Raw genomic sequence first — 23002 nt, forward strand, 5'->3', positions numbered from 1 at the left:
ATCATAATGAATGCATTACGAGATAGTAATTTTCAATAACCACAGGGTAACTGTCCCTATTTGAGAAAGGCACTAGATACATTATTAACTTCGGTAGAAAACAATTTATGACAGTGACAGTTACTGAACCTGAGTTTTTGAGTCTATTTTACTGTGAATAGCTTGCATCCCGCCAGGGTACCCAAGCTTTGACCTGAAGGGTGATGTCTCAGGTCAGCTTTCAGAGCCCATGAGGCACCAACACTCCACACAAAATGGGACTTCATTCCTAGTCAGATTGTCACATTCAGACATGTCTACACTTTTGCAAACCCCACGTGTTGTTAAAGATGGATAATTCCCTTTATTTCACTCCAAATCAGAAGTGCTTTTGTTTTTTTTCCCATCCCCAAACCATCTAAATAATTCATACCATTGTTAAAAATTCAGGGACTTCTGAGAGTTATCAATAAGTCACCTCAAATCAGAGGATTTCAAACCCACATTCATTTAAGTCTTTTCCATGTTTTCTACGTGTATATATATAGGCAAAGCATTCACTTAAAAAATAATAGGGAAGACGTGTTATTTTATGACCTGATGGTTTCATACGTTGTGGATACACTTCTTCATCAATAAACACGCACCTTGCTTCCCTTCAATCAGTCTCTCTTTTCCCTGTAACTCAAATGGCCACAGAATACAGGATTTACACACAGCTCTGCCCAGAGAGACCCTGAAAGATGCAGACACAACATAGTGGCACATGGGATGGGAGGCTGTGGAGCCAGATGGGATTCGGTGGAGCCAGATGGGATTCGAGGGCCACCCATTTCAAGGAGGAAAGTAACATTGGGACTTAACTGTTATCAAACAAGAAAGAAGGAGGAAATGTGTATTTCACTTTTTCTACTCCGAAGCTTCCTCGCATAGCTTTATCCATCCACCCTGAACTTAGTTTTATAAATAGTTATTTCTTTCGAGATGAGAACTAGACTTGAAAGACATGCTCCTTACACTTAAACATGGTAAGCACCAGAAAACCTATTTTCCCACTGGATTTGTGCTTCAAAAAGCACAAATGCCTCCTTTGAACAAATCAAAACCCTAAATGTTTTCAAGCTTATATCCTTTGAGTGGGTCAGCCAGAGTTTATTCCCATGAAGTATTACCACATGACAACTAAACAAGCTGTTAAAAAAAAAAAAAAGACCCTAAAAACCTCAAATGTTTCTAGCAAAAGTGTTTTCCTCTCATTTCTGTAAGAACAACAACCAAGAATGTCCAAGTGGTAGCCAAGGCACCACAGAAAAACTAAGAGACTTCTCCATCCACTTCCTTCTCCACAGGATTCCACAACTTTCTGGGGCCCTCCTTTGCAGAGTAAGAAACAAGAGTACCAGGCTCTTTAATGAAGTTGTAAAATGATGAGCCCTTGACAGCTGTCAGGATGCCGGAGGCAGAGGATGTAAGCCAACTAAAGCTACTCTTTTCACTGCAGAAGTGATACTCCTGGATCTACATGCTCATTGGATGACCGGGTGCAAGTGGCCCAGCACTCCCGCAGTTCACACGTAGACGAGGCTCCAACAGGGCAATTCGTTCCACCCAGGGCAGTACGACCGAGAAGCAAACCTGTAAGTGGCCTTCATGGGAAGGAACCAGAAGCCAACATAACCAGGACACACCCACACATGATCAGAATTGAAGATGATCTGGAAGGAATTTTAAATCCCATGACAAACTTGTAAAGAAACCTCTTCACTGTGTTTTATCCTTCATTTTAATAGAAAGTGTTTTGAAAGTAAATCTTTAAAAATGTCAAACAGAAAAAAATGAAAACCAGAGTATAAATCAGTAAACAATATCCCTGGAAGGCAATTTGGAAATAGGGATAGAATTTTAAATATGCAAACCCGTTAGCTACACCATGCCATTCTAATAGATATGGCATTACATATTTATGATGTGCAACACATAATAACTTATAATAGGGTTGGCCATGGTGCCTTATGCTAATAATTCCATCACTTTGAGTGTCTGAGGCAGGAGAATCGCTTTAGGCCAGGAGTTCGAGACCAGCCTGGGCAACAAAGAGAAACCTAGTCTCTACAAAGAAAAAATAAATAAGTACTAAATACTTTATAATAGCAAAAAGTACAAAAACAAACAAACAAAAAAAACACTTAAATGTCTATCAGTAGAGGAGAGTAGTTAAATTATGAGACGTCCATGCAATAGACAGCATCAAAAGCTATGCAGATCAATTTAGACACACTCATGGGTGAAGATGTCCCCGGTTTAAGGAGGAAAAGAAGCAAGTTGCTGAGAATATTTGATTCTTTTATGTGTTTAAAACCAAACCAAACAAAAATAAACCACTAACAAAGAGGGAGAGGAAGAGGAAAAGGGAGAGAGAAAAGGAGTCAATGTTTGTATAAGCATTTTTTAAAAGTCTGGAACGATATGTACCAAATCTTTAATAATGGCTACCTCTATGGCACTGTTACTGTTTGATTTTGTCCTTTTAGAGGGAGATTGGGAGAACAGACGTGGTTTCCTTTTTACTCACTTTATCATTGTAAAAGTGAAAACACATTGAACCCTAAAACTCATAGCTTCTTAGGCTTCAAGCATGTTAATAACCTGACTTGCCAGGGTTCATAAATCTCTTAAGATCATCTAAGCCAACAGGTCACACTGCTGGAGCTTTAACTCCTCTGTTTATATCATCGCCAAATGTAAATAGCATATTAACGTCCTCAGCTAAGCCATTCATCAAAAACATTGACCAGGACAGAGCCAAGCATATCACAGTTCTACAGCAGACCACTCCAGGCTCCTGACAGAGCACACATCTGTCCTATGCATTATGTACCCATTTCACAAGGGTGTTTTGTATACATTTGCTTCCACCTTAAGGAAGTTACTTTCACGACCTTGAGCACATTTCTTGCCTACCTCATATCTTCCCCGTTCTCTGTAAAATGGAGTTAATAATTCATTTTTAGGCTGGTCCGATGATAGTGGGTTATCAGAAATTAACATCAGTGTTACTAAAGTTGGTATACAACCCCACACTGCTAAACTTGACTGGCTTTTAAAATAGAGAAAAAAAAAAAAAAGAATTCATTTTTCTTTGTTTTTTTTTGTTTTTTGAGACAGAGTCTTACTCTGTCACCCAGGCTGGAGTGCAGTGGTGTGATCTCAGCTCACAGCAACCTCCGCCTCCTGGGTTCAAGTGATTCTCACCTTAGCCTCCTGAGTAATTGGGATTACAGGCAAGTGCCATCACACCCGGCTAATTTTTTTCTATTTTTAGTAGAGATGGGGTTTCACCATGTTGGTCAGGTTGGTCTCGAACTCCTGACCTTAAGTGATCCACCCGCTTTGGCTTCCCAAAGTGTTGGGATTACAGGCGTGAGTCATCTCGCCCGGCCAAGAATTCATTTTTATATACCTCAAAGAATATTTGAAACATCACCAGGCACATATTAAGTTCTTAATAAGTCAACTATTAACATAAATTCTAGCTGTCTTTGTTATACTATTTGTTAACAATAATTGTGGTCTTGGGAATTACTTGTTCCGTGCCTGTGTTCCTCTCTAAAATGAAAGCTCTGGGAGTTGTTACCTGTGTTCTTCCTGCTCTGCACTCAACAATAACACCTGGCAAATGGCAAAGGCGTCTAATCTTTCTGATTTTTTAGGTCTGGGCAGGACAAAGCGGGTAAAGGTGGTTTATATAAAGGTCTAAATGGAGGAGGGCCGTCTGTGATTTTTCTTTTCTTTTCTTTTTAAACTATAGAAGTCATGGGGGAAACAGAAGACAGCACAGCACTGTACAAGGTCTTGGTTAGAGTCCAAAAGCTCCTCTCAGCTATGGAACTTTACCTCTGAGCTCATTTTCCCAGTTACAAACTGAGACTAATACTATCTCTGTTTTTGGATTGTGTGAAATTCAAATGAAATCATATTGGGGGAAATTCTCTTTCTAAATAGAAAAGCACTCAGCATCCATTTTATAAGACTTGGTCCATTTGATCAAATCAAGGTCGATGTGCTATCCCAGTACTTTCCAGCCCTTATCTCACACTATGGTCACCTTTTATAAATGGTCCTTGTGTTTCTGTTAAGGAGGGTTTCAAAGGAGGCAGCATTTGGTTTGAGTCTGAGATGTGAAATGACAAGAGAATCCAACAAGATTAGACACAGCTTGGTAGAAGCGACACATCTCACTATACACACATACACACATATCCCAGGACATACATTCATACGGGGCTGCACATTAAGACACGGGGTATGGCTATAGGTAACATGGCCATGGCTTTGAAATCACAGACTTGCTCACAGGAAGAGAAAAGAAGACACAGTAGCCTATTTTTTTTTTTTTTTTTTTTGAGACGAAGTCACACTCTGTCCCCCAGACTGGAGGACTGTGGGACAGTCTTGGCTCACTGCAACCTCCACCTCCTGGTTTCAAGTGATTCTCCTGCCTCAGCCTCCTGAGTAGCTGGGATTACAGGTGCACGCCACCACACCTGGCTAATTTTTCTATTTTTAGTAGAGATGGTTTCACCATGTTGGTCAGGCTGGTCTTGGACTCCTGACCTTGTGATCCACCCGCCTCCGCCTCCCAAAGTGCTGGGATTACAGGTGTGAGCCACTGTGCCCGGTCCATAGTAGCTTTTTTTTTCCTGCGGTTCCTGGTTGGTTCAAATCCTCAGGTTGCTAGGGCAAGTGATCCTGCCCCCACAACACACACACACACACACACACACACACACACACACACACACACAGCTGTGTGGTGTGTATCAGTGAGTCCACCCATCAGTGTAACTCAAAGAGCTATCATTAAGACTGATGATTTATTTCATACAAGTCAATGGCTATAGCTCCAATTGGTGTACTCACTCTAAAATTAAATACTTCAAACAGCAATCCAGACTAGCAAAAAACAAAAAAACAAACAAAAAACCTTTTATTTTAACCTAGGCATACAATGTATTTTCCAATGTATATTTAAATTTCCAGAAGTAGGCTGAAAAGAAGATGGAGGCTAAATGCAGAAATGCATTATTCCGTTGGTGATCCAGATCTATGAGAACTTCAGATGAACAATAGCCCTAATTTTTGTGAGAGAACCGGATCGAATTCTTTAGTCTCTCCATTCCTTCCCCGACACAGTCATGCCTTCCAAGAAGTTCAGCCTGAAGATGCTGCATCTCAGTTCTCTGAGACGCAGAAATACACCTTATTAAAACCTCAGTGTTAAAGCTATTTTAAAGAGGTTTTCTTTAAGAGTGTAAAACATTACTGTTAATTCTGTAGAGAATGGCAAGAAAATGATTGTTACTTTATTTTATTTTATTTATTTATTTTTGAGATGCAGTCTCGCTCTGTCTCTCAGGCTGGAGTGCAGTAGCATGATTTCGGCTCGCTGCAACTTCCACCTCCCAGGTTCAAGCGATTCTCCTGCCTCGCCCTCCTGAATAACTGGGATTACAGGTGTGTGCCACCACACCTGGCTAATTTTTGTATTTTTAGTAGAGATGCAGTTTTGCCACATTGGCCAGGCTGGTCTTAAACTCCTGACCTCAGGTGATCCGCCCACCTCAGCCTCCTAAAGTGTTGGGATTTCAGGCGTGAGCCACCGCACCTGGCCGATGTGATTTTTAATTAGCTCAGTATATATAATAAGCACTGCTAAGGCAATCATGAATATACGTTTATATTCCATGAATTTAAAAAAAGATTTAAGGCAATCTGCAAAAGAAAAATAGGAGGAGGCCTTTTAAATAGTAAGGTTTTTAAAAAAGAAAATGAACTGCTTATCGGGTTTCAGAGGTATTATCAAAGCATGGAGTCAAAAGCTCTCTCCAACCACAGGAAACTGAGAAGAGTATGCATCCCGGGGAGGGCGTGATTGCGGTGATCTCTAAAAATAAGAAGCCCTTATCTCTGAGAAATTGACCTCCAGAGCTCTCTTCCCGCCGCCAGTTTTCCTCAGGGAAGAGGCAGCGGGTCCTCTTGAGGGTGGCAGCAGGTCCCAGGTCTTAACCTACAGATGCCATGAAGCCTCTGATCTTTAAATAAAGCCACTGATGGTTTTAAATTTCATGATATTTCTTTCTACCCCGTATATTCAGCAAAACAAAACCAACCACCCAAAAAAATCCCCTTACTGCTTGGTGACATCACTGTAAGCTCGACTGAGTTCATTTGAAGGACTCAGAAAAGGGGGTGAACATCTCCTCACCATCACCCACAGTCCCTGTGGCCCCATCCCTCCAGCTCCAGAGGACGAAAACAACAGGGCCCAGCTGTCCGAACCCCACGTGTCCTACCGCACTTTATCCTGCAGGTCTTCATTCCAAGATAGGATTTGAGCCTACACTACATCATCCCACCAACTGCCGAGTAAGAGCTATTCACCCGACAGCAACATTTATCCACTTTCAATACCTGATTGGCTTAGACCAGCTTTGTCATGCTGTCACATTCGTTGAACTAATTTAATTTAATCCTAGTGCAAAAGTTCTAATTTTCAGAAAGCCAATATTAATTTTATTTTGTGTTTGAAATGCAGTGCTTACTATTTAAGGAAGGCGGCTGGAACGGTTTCTGCACAGCACAAGGACTTGTGGGCCCGTGAGTGCTGCTTGGTGAGGGGTATAAATACCAGATAGAGAGTTTCTCGCCACTGTCTACAAATCCCAAATTTTCATGTTTCTTCTCATTTTCAGTAAAATTCATGAAAATTAGTTAACCATAATTTCAGGAGAAATAACCCAAACTCATCTTTGGACATGAGAAAGAATGATTGCTAAGAGAGATCCACTAAAATCATCAGCTTGCTTTTAGCATGCAAAATTAATTCCATTGAACATTAATATTCAAATTGTTGGATGTCTTAGAAAATAATGTATCACGTTGCTTATGGAAACTCCAAAGGACTGTCCACTACAGGTGAACTCATTTTATTAGGAATGTTGTCTACAGATTAGGCCTCTAAATTCTTGAAGTTCGGTGTTTATCAAACTGGTATCCGAGAGCATGAGCATACTGGGTGTATCGACACCAGCATATCAGGCATTATCTCAGAAGTGTTCTGTGCTCCAGGTTAGCCTGGGAAACTCTGAGGTAGACAGAGTTAAGCAGATTTACTTAGAATTTTAAAACTCCTTAATGTGCATTCTGAATCTCTAAGGAGAAAATCACTGCATTTTCTAAAAATGAGTTCCTCATGGAACCCTCTCCGAGTCACATCTACTAACATCCCCCATAACTAAAGACACTATGGATGCATGCAGTTATGTTTCAACACACAACACTTCAGTCAAGTATTCCTCCACTTTATAAAATGTTACAGTTGTTTTTAAAAGTATTAAAACTCCCAAGTTCTCTGGGAAAGTATGCGAAAGAAAACAAAGCACTCTAAATCTGGTTAGGTGGGAGATCAACCATGCTGATTTCAGGCAAAGGGAATTTATAAGATCTCTGCTGGAGATGGGGGCAATAAAAAGCACCACCTACCAATGACAGTAATTCACTGCATGAAGATGGCCTGCCAGAATTCCATTCTGTGAAATGCCTACCTTGTAATGTTGGCAAACCCCACAGCATTTGGGTCTTAGGACAGAGAGAAGCTCATTAAATCCAACTGGAAGAAAAACCTGTGAATCCTAGACCAAGTCTCTGACACAACCAGTATCTTCCTCTCTGTGGACACTGTGGACGGTAATTACAGGACACGGGGCATCCCTGGTGCCCCCCCCACCCCCAACACCAAGAAATGTGTACCTCCCCTGAGGCGGTGGTGATAACATTCCTGGTTAAGAACCACTACTCACAGCCTCATAGAACCAGAAAAGAACTTTAGGGCAAGCACGGTGGCTCACACCTGTAATCCCAGCACTTTGGGAGGCCGAGGTGGGTGGATCACAAAGTCAAGAGATTGAGACCATCCTGGCCAACATGGTGAAACCTCGTCTCTACTAAAAATACAAAAATTAGCTGGGCGTGGTGGCGCTGGCCTATAGTCCCAGTTACTGGGGAGGCTGAAGCAGGAGAATCGCTTGAACCTGGGAGGTGGAGGTTGCAGTGAGTTGAGATTGCGCCGCACTCCAGCCTGGTGACAGAGCAAGACTTCATATCAAAAACAAAAACAAACAAAAAAAGAAGAACAGCTCCAAGGCTGAACCTGAAGAATTGTATTCTTTTTTTCCCCTAAGGTACCTTAAACCAAGAAAATGCATCTCTACTTAATTATGCTGGATCCATGATACAATCGAACACAGACCTTAGGCATGTGAGCCACGGTTGCACTGGGTGTCCACGCAGGGAAGAAGACTATGTAATCCAGCAATTCCAAGGATTCTTGTTTTAAGGACAGGGGATAAGCCTGATACCATGTTACTTACTCTCCCCTTAAGCTTCAAAGGAATACTGGAGTTCTGGGTTTAACAAAAAAGCACCTGACTTCTCCTGATTAGTTATTTGACTCTGGGTCCCAGATCACGTCAAGTTACACAGCACAGAATACAGACCCCTAGAGCTAGAGCTTTATATTCCAGTGTCATGACCTGCATCGTGAATGTCTAAGACAAGTTCCTCACCACCCACTGCTCTGAGCTGTTGCATCTACCAGCTGTCCCAGGCAAATTAATTACCATCTTGACTTCTTGGACCTCCACAGATTCTAACTGCAAAACAAGCAAAATGTTATTGTGAATAGTTAGAATAATAAAAATAAATCACTTCAAAACACATTTCTGACATTTCTGGCAATTCTGACGACTAGTTTTTTCTGGGACCCTGCACCAGCAAATTCATTTCAGGTTTTATCTATAGCATAAGTGGAAGTCAAGATCTCAGTTCTCACTTAATTCCTACACACCACTTCATATTCAAGTAATTACTCTCACGTTAAGTGGCTGCTTCTCTCAAAGGAATCCTCATTTGGTAGTAAAATAATTACATCACATCCTTGCTTAGAAATCTGATAATACCAAATGTTTTGAAATCCACTGTGTACCACAGAAAGGCTAAATAGTTTTTGAGTCCAAGAGATAAACAATTTTGACAGAGGAGGAAACCAGTGTTATCCCAAGTAAAGTCTCGATTTTAAAGTTCAAAAATTTTAGAGGCTAATATTACTTCTTCTAATCATAGGTGTGTCCCTAAGACAGGAGTATCTGAAATTCCATGACAGAGGCAATCAGACATGAAAAATATGTAGTGCCTAAACACTGCACAACTGTCACCTGCTTATGGGGAAAAAGGCAGAGATGGGCAACAGGAAGACACAAGACAGTCTCATAAAAAGCTCTTCTCCCATCCTGAGAAGGGATGTTTGTTTGGTTTGTGTTAGGCAGCCCTAGGCAGCACACATCAGCGCAAGCATCTCACAGGCTCTTCACCATGCTGACAGCTGCAATACGGGAGGTGGAGACAGAAGTTTACTCCAAACTTTGCCAAAACAGGCAACATATTACCACTCAATGAGGAGGATAATTGAGACCCCTGTCGAAGTGAAATACAGTCAGCCTTCCATATCTGCAGTTCCTCATCCTGTAAATACTATCTTTTCAATCCTTGGTTGATTGAATCTGAGGATAGGGAACCCCTGGGTCCAGAGGGCAAACTGTGGGACTTGTGAGCATCCTTGTATTTTGGTACCAACATGCGTGGGAGGGTCCTGGAACCAATTCCTCTAAGATACTGAAGGACAACTGTATTACACACTGTCTGCAAATTTGTGGCTATACTGCCTTTGAAACAGATTGCTTAAACTGATTGCTGATTTTTAACTAAAAACCCAGTTAGAATGTATTGCCCATCCCATTGCAACTTCAATTCTAAATCCATGCTCCATTCGACTGAAAGAGAAAAAGAACAAGCAAAATTGCTTGTCTCCTTTTCAGTAGAATGCACTTGATTTGCAAAGATGACCTAAGATAATGTGATTTAGCCAAGAATCAACAGCTATTATCCCATTATGTTCAACTCCAAATATTTGTAGCACAATCACCAAAATGTACGACACAGAATGAAAAAGCAGCAAATTTTGATTCCACAAACAACTGTCCTGTGTTTGCTAAAGAGCATCTATGGGAATTAGCAGATGGAGGCTGAATTCTAAACTGCTTTTCAATGGAAATGTCTCTGCCTCACAGGCTCCTTTCTGAAGCCTGCTAGGCAGAGGGCTCCACTGCCAGAACCTCTGCTGGCCGCGGCATTCAAGATAGAAGGCACTGCACATGGAAAGAAGGGAAAGAGGCCACAAGTCAGCTGGCTGGGGGTGAGCTATGTTAAGCCATCCCAAGGGACTTTGAGAAATGCCTCCTTATATGTGAAAAAAACTCAAGAAAGTTTCCTATACACTGTGGCATCCATCAGTTACTTAATAAAGTCATTAAACATTTAGCTCTGATAATGGACTTGCAGATGCCATTGTGGAGAATCCATTTAGGGTCTGTGGATGCTTAATAGCAAAATTAAAATGATAAATTGAAATGGGTTTCTCTGACGTGTGTGCTTAGCTCCGTGCGCCACAGCATACAAGCAGCCTCCTGCATACCAAAGTAAGTGACGCGAATCCAGCCCTGCCGATGCTTGAGCACAGCCAGTGTTTATCAGTCAGCTCTGAGGAAAACAAGGACTTCGCCTAGGCCCACTGATTTCTAAGGGGCAGGCAACGGCAAGACCCCTTGTTAGCTGGTAATGATCCTACCAGGCTTCTCCGGATCCAGCACAGCCCAGGACAGAGCACGATTTGCAAGCCCACCCATGAGAGGAAATCTCAGCTGAGCCACTCATTAGCTATGACACATATGGGCAAATTTCTCATCCTCTGAGCCTATAGAAGGCGGGGTAATACTTTTTTGGGGCTGTTGTTGTGGTTATATCCTAACCCAATTAAGTCAGAATCTCTGGGAAAGGGACCCACGTATTAGTAGTTTCTAAGGCTCTCCCAGGTAATTCCAATGGGCAGCCGCTGTCTCAAAGGCATGATACTGACCAAGGGAACCTGACAGGTGGTGAAGGGGACATTGGATGAGGCGATCTGCAGCAACTGGAGACCAGCTCTCAAAAGGAAAGCAAATCAGAAAGCAGCTCCGTTTACGTGCAGAGAGGGGGAGTTTCTATGCAGTTATGGTTACAGGGAGAAGCCAGAAGGACTAACTTCTGAGGAAGAGGAGGGGATTTGGTAGGGGAGAGGGCAAGAGGTTAAAAACAAGAATCAGGGCTGGGCGAGGTGGCTCACACCTGTAATCCCAGCACTTTGGAGGCCGAGATGGGTGGATCACCTGAGGTTGGGAGTTGGAGACCAGCCTGACCAACATGGAGAAACCCCATCTCTATTAAAAATACAAAATTAGCTGGGAGTGGTGGTGCATTCCTGTAATCCCAGCTACTCGGGAGGTTGAGGCAGGAGAATCGCTTAAACCTGGGAGGCAGAGGTTGCAGTAAGCCGAGACCACGCCATTGCACTCCAGCCTGGGCAATACGAGTGAAACTGCATCTCAAAAATTAAATAAAATAAAATAAAATAAAGAATCTGGTGAAGGCTGGGAACCATCAGTGAGGGGATGGGAGAGGAAGCTGACCTGTGAGAGGTGAAAGGTCTTCGACGAGTCCTAACTGAACTCCAGGGCCTTGCTGCCAGGGGTCAATCTCCTTGGCTTCAGATTTTTTGGGGAACAACCAATGGCATGGATGTCTAAGTGGAGAAAGATTGTAGTTGGGTGAGGGATGTGCTAGGAGAATGAGATGACAGTGAGTGGTTCTTCTCCGTTCTGTCTGGCTCAGTCACCTGGGCCTGGGCTCGTCATGATGTCCAACTAATGCCCCTGTGGAGCCTTCCACCCACCCTCCCTGTAGGGTGTGCAGCGAAGATGTTGGCCTTTCCAGACACTGCCCAGTCTTCCTATCCTCCAAAATGGCCCCTGATCAAGCTACCTGAATTCACTGGAGAAGGAACTCAACAATACTGGTCCCTATAAGCATTAACAGGTGCCAGAATAATGTTTCCCATAAAGAAATGATGACTATTCTAAGAACACATTTGTGTTCGTCCACACAATTCTCCAGTCTCAAAAGGACGCTTCCAAACCATCTTGTTCAGATGCCTCTTCCCATCGGATGTTTGACCTTCTAAACACGAAAGTGTATCAAAACAAAACAAAAGCAAAACGCCAGCCATAACCATGCTAGTCATCATGTTACCCAAGGAGGAAAGAATTACAATCCAAGTTCCATAACGGAAGGATCTGCAAGTTAAACATCTCTCAGCCTTTGCTTTGAATGAGCTAAGAGCCAAGCTAAAACCTCACAAGGGAAAGTGACATCTGCGAAAGCCCACCACCCTCCCTTGACAAAGTTAAGCTGGTGACAGGGTCTCTATTCAAAAGCCCTGTGCTTCCTTTCTCTTACGGGCCAGCATAGAATGTATTGATCAAGACATTCTAAGAAAGACAAATAATAGCTCTAGTTTCTTTTCTTTCTTATTTCCTGGTTTCACAAAGTTACTCTATAGAACAGTTATGTTGCATACCTTGCAATCTTCTTATCAAGACCTTGCTCTACTGAGAAAAAAAGGGAGAGCGTTTCTTAAGAAGTGACTACATATGAGAGGCAAAGCCCTATGGAAACCGCATCAACCACAAGATGGATTTTTGGCTTTTTGCTTTTTTGTTTGGCTGGTTGGTGTTTGCTACCAAATCTATTTTCTCATACTTCTCCTTCTGAGACATGCAGGCTGGTTAAAATATTCACTACTACATAACCCAATGCTCTCAAAATCAGTGCCTAATTAAAAATACATTCACCGTCTAGCCAAGTATGGTGAATTTGCAGAGGACCTTGAAGCTGCATAACCACCTCTCTCAACATTAGGGGTGGAGAATATCAGTTTGAATCTCCCCATCTGCACTCAAGGGCTGGCTAGTGTTGGTTCTGTTGGAGAAGGGCAGTGACTGTGAACTTGACATTCATCTCTCACAGCATGTTTTCAGCAATTCTGGTGATTTGGGATTTGTTGCAAATTTTAAAATGAAAAGAAAAACCTATGTCCTGCAATGTCTACTAAAAACAAAAATCCTCCAGAAAAAAAATACAAGCCTCAGGAGAAAGCACTTGCAGCATGTACTGACTATGGCTTGAATAAGTGATCTTACACAAGTGCGTTTTCCATTCTAACAGGAATCCATTAACCTCATTTATAAATCACAAGTTATAGCTGTCAAAATAGCTTTTAGAGCTGCCAGCTGTTACAGAGCGCATCTAGCGATGCCATTAATCCTTTAATTTTTAGCTTCATCAGTAATACAGTGGAACACAGACCAGGACTATCATGATAGACCAGTCTATCATTGATGGGCATGTGGGTTGGTTCCAAGTCTTTGCTATTGTGAATAGTGCTGCAATAAACATACATGTGCATGTGTCTTTATAGTAGAATGATTTATAATCCTCTGGGTAGATACCCAGTAATGGGATTGCTGGGTCAAATGGTATTTCTGGTTCTAGATCCTTGAGGAATCGCCACACTGTCTTCCACAATGGTTGAACTAATTTACACTCCCACCAACAGTGTAAAAACGTTCCTTATAATTCTTTAAAATATTAATAAGTAAACATGGCCGGGCCTGATGGCTCATGCCTGTAATCCTAGCACTTTCCAAGGCGGGCAGATCACTTGAGTCCAGGAGTTAGAGACTAGCCTGAGCAACGTGGTGAAATCCCATCTCTACAAAAAATGAAAAAATTGGCTGGGCATGCTGACTCGTGTCTGTGGTCCCAGCTACTCAGGAGGCTGAGGTGGGAAGATCACCTGAGCCCAAGGAGGTTGAGGCTGCAGTGAGCCGTGATTGTGCCACTGTACTCCAGCCTGGGAAACAGAGCAACACTCCATCTCAAAAAAAAAAAAATGAAATCAAAATAAAAAAAGAAAATATACTTACTCCCATTGCTGCCACCCAACAACTGTGGGACCTTGGGCAAGTCAACAGCAGTAGCTTTGGTTCTCACCTGATTGTTTTGTTTTGTAAAATACTTGAACTCTCTCGAGCTCTGAGCTCTAACCTTCTCTGACTCAGATCACATTTGGGACTCAGTCAAGAGGGGCAAGTTATGCTGCTTTGACACCTGGAGAGACAGAGTACAAAGTGGCTTGTTTAGTCCACACGTGCTTAAATAAATAATAATGGATAATGGACACCTTAATGGAAAGAATTCGTTCCTTAACCACTTGGTTCAAGATCTGCAAGCAAACTAAGTGATTTCAAGAAGTATAGACTATAACTGCTAGTGAAACAGTCTCCAGTACTCACATCTGCGGGACTAGAAAGGGAGAGTTTCTTTGTTTTGTTTTCTGTTTCCTAAGAATGCAAGCCAACGCCCCATCCAGCGAGGGGTGCGCTTCCTCATGAGGTCGTGTGGGCTTCTGGGAAATGCCCCCTCCCTGCTGTTACTGATCTTGAACCTTGACAGCAAGCAAAGTAGAACATATTTGTATAGTAAGAGCACAGAGATGGAGCAGACAGGTGCCAGTCTTCCCGCCAGCTTTATTTGAAACGCAAACAAAACGCTTTCAGCCTGATGCTATTCCTAAGCAAGTTTGCTTCTGCAGGAAAAAGGGCTTTCCCTAAACATGTGTACTATCAATGACAATGACTCACTTTCAAAATTGCTGTTGCCTTAATCTTTTAAAAAAATTATCACCTCCAGAGCCCAGTGCGGTGGCTCATGGCTGTAATCCCAGCACTTTGGGAGGCCAAAGGGGGTGGATCACCTGAGGCCAGGAGTTCGAGACCAGCCTGGCCAACGTGGTGAAACCTCATCTCTACTAAAAATACAAAAAAATTACCCGGGCGTGGTAGTGCCCCTGTAATCTCAGCTACTCGGGAGGCTGAGGCAGGAGAATCGCTTGAACTCAGGCGGCGGAGGTTGCAGAAAGCCGAGATTGCGTCATTGCACTCCAGCCTGGGTGATAAGAGCAAAACTCTGTCTCAAAAAAAAAAAAAAAAAAAAAAAAAATTATCAGCTCCAGAAGATAATCATGTGATAAATGCAGATGATCAATAAAGCCTTTGCACTTTTTGAACCCAATACTGACTTACAGGAAATGATGTGCTTTACATTCAGAGCATATACAGATTATCTTAGAAACTGGAAAATATACTTATTTCTTCATCAACCTGTACAAATGACTTCTTTTCCCCTCTACAACTCACCTAAATGATAGACTCTAATACTTCAAAATTTTTTTGTTTTTGTTTACATCATCTTCCCCCCTTTTTTGCATGAAATTGATTTTTTTTTTAACCTAAGACATTACAACCAGAGAAGTTACTGCTAAAAAGAACTTTGCTATAACACTCATTTGTCTCAAACTTTCTGGTTATCGTTCTTAAAAAAAATCCTTTTTTCATCTTTTCCATAAACTCTCCATTGAGAATTATAGGCTCTTTGGTAATCAGTAGATTGAAACACACACACACACACACACACACACACACACACACACACAGTGAAATGCAGCTCTCTGATGTGTACTTCCTAGCAAGGAAAAAATAGTCCAATAGCAAACTCAATAATGTGAATCACTGCCAAGACACGAAAACATTATTTGGTATCCATTCCGACGACAATGGGAAAAATAGTTCTGAGAGTGAAAAGTTTTTATATCAATTAGGTTATGTCCTCTAAAACTGTTTCCAGTTATTGCTTCTGGGGACTGAGGGGACAATATATTTGCTTTGATATGTAAGTTTCTACAACGGAGCATTAGTCTTACGTGGTCTCAATACACTCCCCACTCTGTCATTCATAAATCATGTTCTTCACATTACGCCTAAAATAAAGTGCCTGAATCTTGCAGTCCAGACCACCACATGCTCATAGTGCGTCTTGCATTTCATCCTCTTTGTTGACCTGCAAGTTCACTCTCCAAAGCCTCTGAACATTCATCGTTTTGGAAAAGCCTCGGTTCCACCCTGGGTCCCCATGCATTATTCAACATTTGATTAATCCCTGAGATGGGTTCCTATGTCATCTGGATGTGTCAAGTCAAAAGGAAGTGTCACACATCGAAGACAGAGTACTAAGACACATAGTACTAACAGGGAGGGGTCCCCTTCAGTTCTGTCGATAAGAGAAAGTGTACAACAAAAAGTTGAGTTTTGAGCTGGGTCTGGATAGGCAAAAAGTACCAATGGCAGGGAAGAGAGAAATAAGACACCGACATGTGTCCATTCTTTATTTTTGTTTTTGGTTTTGTTTGAGACAGGGTCTTGCTCTGTTGCCCAGACTGGAGTGCAGTAGCTCAGTTGTGGCTCACTGCAGCTTTGACCTCTCAGGCTCAAGCAATCCTCCAGCCTCAGCCCCCCAAGTAGCTGGAACTACAGGTGCATACTGCCACACCCCATTAATTTTTTTGTATTTTTTGTAGAAACAGGGTTTCACCATGTTGCCCAGGCTGGTCTCAAACTCCTGGGCTCAAGCAATCCTCCCACCTCAGCTTCCCAAAGTGCCAGGATTACAGGTGTGAGCCACCGCACCCAGCCATGTGTTCTTATTTAACTCATGTCAGGCAATGGCAAGGAGTGCAATGTGGGAGTGATGCCGAGAGATCTGGTAACGGCACGTCTCAACGTGCAGGTTTCAAAGATCACTGCATACGTGGTGAATGATGTACAACGCTGATACTGTGCGGACAGAAGTCAGAATGTAATTACCTCTTGGGGAGCAATAACCAGAAGGAGATGCAAGGGAGGCTTCTGTGGCGCTGGTGAGGTTCTCCAACCTGACCTGGGAGAGGGTTACTCGTGCATTCACCTTGTAAGAACTCACCAAGGTATACGCTTAAGACTTGCTCGCTTTATCAGATATAAATTGACCACAGACAAACCCTAAAAATCCCCAAACCACCCATCTGCAGAGAGAAGGAGCTGAAGGAGACCGAGCTGGAGGCAGGAAGGCTGCTGCTGTGTCCATGCAGGGGAGAGATGAAGCCAGGGAAGGCCCTGTGGACAGAATGGGTCGATGTGAAATGTCTTTGGAGATGAGGCCAATGGGACTTGCCAATGGAAAAAGAATGACTCCTGGATTTGAAACTTGGTTATGTCAGTGACAGCTTCTGAGCTCTCAGAAAAACACCTGACATTGCTTTTAACAGTGGGCTTTCTGTCTTTATACTGAATTCTGTCTCTGTCTCTCCCTCTCTTAGGCATTCTCTGATCAGAATGCCTCGCCTTGAGAAGAGGCCCTACCTGTAAGGTTCCTTCACCTCTAGGGGCTTGCTTCCTCTTTGGTACGATGGGGATTTACAAGTGTCTATCACAAGTGTACAAAGTGCGTAGGACAGCACCTGACACAGTAAGCACCCAGTCAGTGTCAACCATTAATATTATGGAAAACGGATCACTGCTTTTGTTACCCTGTCCCTCCATTTTCTGGGTCAACAGTGAGGCCATGTCTTTGCTTGATAATACTCTTTTTCAGGCAAAAAATTAGCATCCTAGTTGGAAAAGCCTAGATACCTGGAGATCATCTTGGGATTTTCTGCATTTTGGTCATCCTCATGCTCCCTCAAATCCTATCATTTCTTTTGTGTTCAATGGTGTCTGTATCCATTGCTTGATTTCTGCCCTAGTTCAAGCTTTAGCATTTCATGGTTGATTTAATGCAATATCCTAAGAGCTGATCTCCCTGCCTTTGAGTGCCTCTTGTTTAGTTCTGCCTTAACGCTCAATCTGTCACGCTGGTCTCCTTTAGTTCCTAAAGTGTGCCTCCTCACCGTCATTAAATGGAGCCCAGCCTCCTTATACAAGGGTCTCCACTTTTCTAAAATCTCCTGCTGCCCTCTTTCATAAAGGCTCAGTCCTGGGCTGAGAAGTAAGAAAGAAATCCTGAATGTTTTTCAACAGTCATCTAAATTTTTTCATAACATGAGTGCAGGCTATACTGTGGAAAATTAGCAAGATCTAAGCCAAGATAAAAACTAAATGAAGATGAAGATAGCAACTTTCTTACAAATCTAGCACTTTACACATAATACACCTTATGTAATTAATGATTTCAAGTTTGACCGGCCCGAACCTTGACAGTGATCAGGAATTAATAACCTGATAGGTAGACAGCAGGGAAAACATTATTCAATCAATAGACAAGAGAAATCAGTGAATAAGCAACTGCTTCGAAGAATCCCTGTTAGCGGTAACACCAACAGACCCAGGCAGAGCCCCTCACTTCGGGGAGACCCATTCTGGCCCTCCTCTGGCTACATCCTTCCCCTGCAGCAACCAAACGGGCAAATCTTCCTGAAATTAACATCCCACCTGTCCTGGGGGTCCAAGATTTGGAATTCTCAGAACCTATGCAAGTCTCTTCCCTGGGCACCTCTAGACCAAAGGGCTACAGGGCATTTGTTTTGGTGAAGGCTGGACATGTAGGCTGGAAAATCCCCATGCGTGAGCTGGAGTTCCCTTAAGATGTACGGGCAGGCTGGGCACTGTGGCTCACACCTGTAATCCCAGCCCTTTGGGAGGCCAAGGTGGGTGGATCACCTGAGGTCAGGAAATCAAGACCAGCCTGGTCAACATGGCAAAACCCTGTCTCTACTAAAAATACAAAAATTAGTCGGGCATGGTGGCATGTGCCTGTAGTCCCAGCTACTCAGGAGGCTGAAGCAGAAGAATCACTTGAACTCAGGAGGTGGAGGTTGCAGTGAGCTGAGATTGCACCACTGCATTCCAGCCTGGGCGACAGAGCAAGACTCCATTTCAGAAAAAATAAAAATAGATGTACGGGTAGCTGAGAGCAGGAACAGGAGGGAAAGAGGACAGCCCGCTCCTGCATCACACGTTCTGGCATGGGAGGTCGTGCCAGACTGAGCTTGGTGGATCATACCTATAATCTCAGTGCTTTGGGAGGCCAAGGTGGGAGGATCTCTTGAGGCCAGGTGTTTGATCAGCTTGGGCAACACAGGGAGACCTCATCCCTACAACAAAATTTAAAATTAGCTGGGTGTTGGGGAAGGGAGGGTATGGTGTAGGTCTGTATTCCTAGCTACTCAGAAGGCTGAGGCAGGAAGATCACCTGAGTCCAGGAAGTCAAGGCTGCAGTGAGCACCACTGCACTCCAGTCTGGGCAAAAGAGTAAGACCTTGTCTCATTAAACAAACAAACAAACAAACAAATAAATAAAACGTGTGTGGAGAAAAGAATGAAGCCACAGGAAATTGGGTCCTAACCTCACATACAATGCCCCAATTCTAAGACTTAAAATTCTATATAGCATCATCAAGATACAATGGGTTGAGTTAGGATTTGGGGGCTGTTCCCTAAGTGCAGGAGAACTTCTTGCAAATGTGAAAGTATCAACCATGAGATCTGAAGCATATAAGAAGACCCCAAAAGATAAAGTGGGCAATAAATCTACTCGTAACCTGAAATTAAATTAGCGAACCAATACATAGACTTACAGAATTATGGTTACCTCTTCCCAGAAATTACAGAAATGCAAAAGTCAAAGCAAATTTAAAATACCATCCTTCACCTGTCAAAGTAACACTACCAATATCACGGACGTGGCCAAATCTGAACACTCATTTGTTCAAGATAGCATCGAAATTAGCACAACTTGTAAAAACACGTTCTTTAGCAACCTTCATCCAGTTTGCAGAGGGAGGCTCACAAGTTAAGTGACTTATCTAATGTAAGTGGCTGAGCTGGGGATTCAAATCCACATCCTGACCACCACACACATACCCCTTCTACTTTGCATGAAGCCTAGATATTTACCCTAAGGAAATAACAGGAGGAAAGCACAGAACAAAGCCACTTCCTGCAGAATGGAAAGAAGCTGCCAATGTGTTCACTGGCAAATTTAAAACATGGCCTTGTTAAATGTAATATATCTTTAGAATTACACAGAAGGAATGGTAATTCTCTAAGTGAAAGCAAAATGTGAGTGTTTTAAGCTAACTGCAACTCAGTCAAAAGCCAAAGGTTTGTGAAATATGATTGCCAAAATGGGGCATTGTGAGTATTCTGTAAAGTATCTAATACTACAATATTTTTGAAAAGAGCTGGGCACGGTGGCCCACAACTCTAGTCCTAGCTACTCGGGGGGCGCTGAAGTGGGAGGGTCTCTTGAGTCCAGGACTTCAAGGTTACAGTGAGGTGTGATTGTGTCCCTCCAGCCTGGGCAATAAGAGGAAGAAGATCCTTTCTTTAAAAAAGAAAGAAAGAAAGAAAGAAAGAAAGAAAAGAGCGTTTGTTTGGTTTGGCGGCACAGAGACTAAAATTGAAACGACACAGAGATTAGCATGGCCCCTATGCAAAGATGAGACCCAAATTTGTAAAGCGTTCCATATTTTTATATACAGTGTGTGCCGTGAGCTATTGAAAGCTGAATGCATTAAGCATATTTTGAAACTTAAGTCACTCCTTGGTTAACAAGTAAATGTGTCAGAAATGTATCATATAGAAAAGGGTGGAAGGGTAGGGCATTCCCTTTCATCCAGGAATCATGCCCGCAGAAAGATTTGCACAAGCATAAATGAATATGTATATTATACATAATTTTCATTTTATATATGAAAGTTATACTGTATATGAAAGGATGTTCAATGTCAGCATTACTTGTAATAGGAGACCATGAGAATCAATTTAAATGTCAATCAGTAAAGAGACTGGTTAAGTAAATTAGAGTATATCCATGTCACTGAACATGTAGCCAGTAAGCAGTGAGCCAGGTCTGTGTACATTGAACCAAAAGGTGCTTATGATTTCCTATTGAGTGAAAAAGGCAAGTTACGTAACCGTATTATCTATATGCATATTTTTTTAAAAAACCAACAGAAAGGATATGTTTGTGTATGTATGTAAGAAAAATCTCAGAAGACAAATAAGAGGGAATGAAGGAACTTTTTTTCTTGTATAGTGGCATTTGCACAATGACACTATACCACTGTTATGCTTTAAAAAATATATTTTTAAAAAATTTTTTCAAGTGTGATTTCACTTGCTTATTTATTTACTTTGTTAAAGAGACCAGGTCTCACTCCATCACCCAGGATGGAGTGTAGTGGTGCAATCATTAGCTCACTGCAGCCTCGACCTTCCGGGCTCAAGCAATCCTCCCACTTCAGTCTCCCGTCAGTAGCTAGGACTATAGGCATGCCACCTCACCGGCTTTCGCTTGCTTATTGTCTCCATCCCGTTTCTATTATTTAAATGCCTCATTAAGCAGTGTTAAGGGTCAGTTTTAAAGGAAAGAGAGAGTAAATAAATTTTAAAAATGTTTAAATAGAATGCCTTCTCCGTGGTCAGATTTTTCCTACCTTTATCCTTTATCATATATTTCTCGTTTCTTCTTGCATACATATTAAAAACTGCTGTACATTTTTTCCTCGGTCAAGGAGAGTTACATATAAATAAACTCACCATTCTTAAGTTAATCACACACACACAAAAATTTAAAACCTAAGAGCTGTTCTTCAAGATCACCTAAAACAGTCCCTTCCATGACACTGACGAGAACCAAGTCCTGAAAAAATGTTACTTGCCGAGCATCACAGACCTGTTAGGATTTGAAACCATGCCAGAGAAATTCCTTCTCTATCCCTACTTTCTTAAAAAATAAAATAACATTTTGATGAGACCAGGGAATACAATCTTTTAAAACACTGAAACAACAGTGAATGTCTTCCTAAGTAAGTCCGACTCAGGTTCTGGGTGTGAGCCCTCGAGGCCACTCAAACAGTGTAGGCAGTAATGATACTCCAATTTCAAATCCACTATAACTGCTTATTGAACAATTTTTTCTAGGAATTTTAGAAAATAGAAATGAAGTAAGTTTTAATGAAGAACACTTTAAAAACCATTGTTCTAGGTTAAGAACTAGACACTACTGTTTATTAATTGCAGCACCAATAACATCATTGCAGAGAGAAAGTGGTCTCCAACACAACAGTGTTCAAAGAACAGAACTTCCCAGAAACTGGACTCCAACTGGATTTACGATGCTATGATTCTTCTTTGACAAAAATACATGACACAGCCAGGCGCGGTGGCTCAAGCCTGTAATCCTGGCCCTTTGGTGGGCCAAGGAGGGAGGATCACCTGAGGTAAGGAGTTCGAGACCAGCCTGGCCAACATGGCAAGACCCTGTCTCTACTAAAGATACAAAAATTAGCCGGGCATGGTGGTGGGTGCCTGTAATCCCAGCTACTTGGAAGGCTGAAGTGAGCCGAGATCACACCACTTTACTCCAGCCTGGGTGACAGAGTGAGACTCTGTCTCAAAAAAAACAAAAAAACAAAAAAACAACATCTGAATTCCCCTTCATTGTAAATCCATCCACATTAATACATTATAGACCCCAAAGAAAGTTAACAAAAAATTAATCCATAAACTTTTTATATACTACCTTAAGTGATACATTTTCATCACTGTAGATTTTAAATAAAATATAAAAAAGAACAATTTCTATTATTTCCCTTCCACAATATTAAGACAAAAGAGATCTTTCTTGCTAGAAAAAAATAAAAAGACACACACACACACAAACCTATTAGCTATTCTCTAAGGATCTGAAAATGGAAGACGTAACATGTTTTACGTATTTCAATGATTAATGCTTTATTTAACATTAGGAAAAACATCAGCACCAGAAGAACCAATACAGTTAAAGGGTAAATCCTTACAAAACCCACGTATTACTCTTAAAATTTGTTCCTGATTATATTCTTACTCACATTGAAAATGTCTTTTATATTTGTTGAAGAACAAAAGAAAAAAGCTAAATAAAAAATAGGATTTATATTCCTGTTAAAATAAAAGATTAACAAAGAAAATGCTAAATAGGAGGCAAGAGTCTGCTTGCAGGTTTAAGCCTGATCATTTCGTAAAGCCCTAATAAGTTAACTCATTCAATAAATATCTATTAAACATCTATTACTTACCAAGCACCAAATTTTGAGGTAAAGGAAGTTAGCATGCATTGT

At 41.9% G+C, this 23002-nt stretch overlaps 1 protein-coding gene and 1 non-coding gene across 2 annotated transcripts in view; one reads left to right on the plus strand and one right to left on the minus strand.

Moving 5' to 3' along the window:
• AKAP12 (A-kinase anchoring protein 12) overlaps nt 1-23002 on the minus strand; it is a 123167-nt gene that overhangs the window by 60105 nt on the left and 40060 nt on the right.
• LOC115897117 lies at nt 20271-20372 on the plus strand. Its single transcript, XR_004057060.1, has one exon. It is a non-coding gene; the product is annotated as a U6 spliceosomal RNA (small nuclear RNA).

This window comes from Rhinopithecus roxellana, chromosome 4 (assembly GCF_007565055.1).
Source record: "Rhinopithecus roxellana isolate Shanxi Qingling chromosome 4, ASM756505v1, whole genome shotgun sequence".
Lineage (NCBI taxonomy): Eukaryota > Metazoa > Chordata > Mammalia > Primates > Cercopithecidae > Rhinopithecus > Rhinopithecus roxellana.